Source organism: Acyrthosiphon pisum, chromosome X, assembly GCF_005508785.2.
Source record: "Acyrthosiphon pisum isolate AL4f chromosome X, pea_aphid_22Mar2018_4r6ur, whole genome shotgun sequence".
NCBI classification, from domain to species: domain Eukaryota; kingdom Metazoa; phylum Arthropoda; class Insecta; order Hemiptera; family Aphididae; genus Acyrthosiphon; species Acyrthosiphon pisum.
Genome location: NC_042493.1, coordinates 112,794,504 through 112,797,615, shown reverse-complemented (window position 1 = coordinate 112,797,615; position 3,112 = coordinate 112,794,504).

Here is a 3,112-nt window from a genome sequence, read left to right as displayed (position 1 = left end):
CTCTCATTTATAATCGAACGTCGATATTATATAATATTAAACAAATATCTAATTTCAATGTACCAACCTGCCCCCCTCCCATCGACGGTATTTTTTTCACTATTTCATAATTATGCGTTTAACAATATAGGTAATATTTTACCAACATTATCATGATTATTGATTAAGTGATTAAATTAATATAATAAATAAAAATAAATGAATGTATTAATTTTAAAATGATTTATTTTTTTATTTATTTATTTTTTTTATTCGTATGTGTTCCTACACGATAAGTAGTCGAAATAATGCTTCGATTTTCAACTTCAGTATCTTGTTCGATGGTAAAGTGAATCTATTAACTCCTATTAGTGTTGAAAAGCGCCGAGAAAAAAAAAAAAAATAAGGAAAACCGGGAATCGGTTTTCGAAAAAATCAATTTTGGTTTTTGGTGTAACTTTATAACAAATGTGAAAAGACCGTAGATACTTGAGATTTTCACTGGTTATGTATTTATCATTTTCTATACACGATAAAATGTATTATTTATATTATTTGGATTTATTTTTAACTGTTTATGGACATTTTCGGTTTCTAATTTTGTTTGTTTTTTATTCTGTCAATAAACTTTTATTTGTTCTGTAAAAAAGCTTGAAAATTTAATACAATTCACAATTGTTACACAATTGTTACAATGACATTTGAAAAATATTAAAAATCCATAGGCACAATTCATCATATGTTTATTTTATCAATTCCTATACGGCTATACTTGATAAATTTCAAAATATTTTGACTTATTTTGAGCTTTATACGGACAATTTCAAATTACAAATTTTTTAGTTTTTTTTCTATAAAAATCAATAAAATATTATTTGCAGTCCAAAAAGCAAGGCTGGGCATTAACAAGTTAATAAGTTAAAGTTAAGTTAAAAAGTTAAGTTACTTTCAACTAAGTTAATTAACGCGTTACTTTATTTCTAATGTTAATCAGTAACTTACGAGTTAATTAATTTTATTGCCACGTTAAGTTAATTTTTTTTCCTAAGCCACAGGTTTAAAATAAATTCAATTTTGTAAAAATTAATTTTATAAAAAAAGAATCCGAAATAATAATATATTAATAAGTAAATAATAATTTATAATAATAGTTATTATCTTGCATATTTACAGAAAATATTATTTTTTTTTTTTACTTGTCCTCAAAATATGACAAAAATGTCCTTAAAAAATGAAATAAAATAATAAAATGTAGGTATAATAATATTCACTACAACACGACAACGACAAATGTAATCGGCGAGATAAAATCGGATAGGTACTAACTTAGTCCGTGGTAATTTCCAAGTTTTAAGTTATCGGCACAATGGTCGACAAGAAACAATAAGAAGTGAACTAGCGTGAAATCAGTAAAAATGACTAAAAACGTGGGAAAATTACCTAAAAATGTCAAAAAATGACTTAAAAAGTAATCAACACCAAAAAATGCAAAATAAAATTTGGTTATTCAGATTCACATGCTAATGAAACACATTTGTGACCAGGAGAGCATCGTCTAAAAAGTTCTAAAAAAAAATGCAAAATGCATCAACTTCCGAGCCCTAGTTATAAGGGTAACTGTTAATATTACTTTCTTACAATAATACTATGGCTGATAACATCTCCGATATAGCTGCGGTTGTGCTTTTACATGTTTATAATATTTTAGCGATTTTATTAGGTTAGGTTAGGTTAGGTTTGAAAAACGATCGAAAACACGTCATATTGTATTGGTAGGTACAGGCACGACGAGTGTCTTACTTACATTGATTTTAGCTGATTTTATAATATAGTTTATTCTTCAGTTCCTCTACGGTATGAGTATTTTTTTTTTATACTCGCGACATATTTACGTACATTATAATAATAATTATTATTATTATAAGACGTCTACGCCGAGTTTCGGTCGCCTAAAATGTGCGTTTCTTCGTCGTTATGGTCACATTAAATAACTATCTTTCCGGCGGTACCTTACTGCGTGGACTACCACAATATTTTATACACCAGCATAGTAATATTATGCATCCTCAATACGGATCATTGTATAACTCAAGCGGGTTAGCACTCGGACTTGACACAGTTCGTGAACAGGTTGTATAATAATATTATGGTATACGTAATTTAGTATTTATATGTTACACACGAACGCAGTAATAAATTCGAACGAACGATTTTGGAAACAATTCGTTTTCCCAGTGATTGCCGCCCGTAACTATGTTATCCGACGGCACTGCATAGTCGCTTTCGAGCATTAATTTCTGTTCCCAAATAAATTATTATAATGTTTGACTCGAACGTAAATCTCCTTTAAGACAATAACTGGCTGTAATAATAATTAATACGATAAAATGTTATGTTATGCGTGTGTCTATAATAAATAATAACAATTTTTTTTTGCGCACGTTTACTTGAGTATATTTTATTTGGTTTAAAAACAGTTAGATTCGAGAAAAAAAATAATGATAGCCCAAAAATTAAAACGATTTTCAATTCAAACTGTTATTGGACCTACTTATTTTTATATTGCACATTCACTACACGTTTCGTGTGCAACACATATGTGATATATATATACATTATACCTACTCAACAGGTAAGTACAACAGGTACCTGTTGCATATAGTGCCAAACATTCAATAGGTTTACTGGTATAGTTCATAATGAAATAGTCATCTTTGATTTATAAACATATTAAAAATCTAGGTTAAAATATAATTAGGTTTTAGGTTTATAAATGTATATTATTAATTATCAGTGAAATTTGAAATACTTTTTAGGTTTTACTCTATATATGATACAGGTACATAAGTAGTAATGCTTTGTATTAAATTATAAATTTAATTTTTTAAAAAAGAACTATTTAAAATATAAGAACCCTATAATTATATTATATCAATATAATTGATATGGTTTTAATGTTTTATTATTTTAATTTTTTATACTAATTATAAGTAACTAGCTGCCCGACCTTCCTCCGGAAGAAATTATTTTTTATAATTTAAATTTAAAAACATATGACTATTTTTTTGGCCATACAAATAATATAATATAATTACATATTGTAGTTATTGTTATTGCTAATTTCTGGAAATTA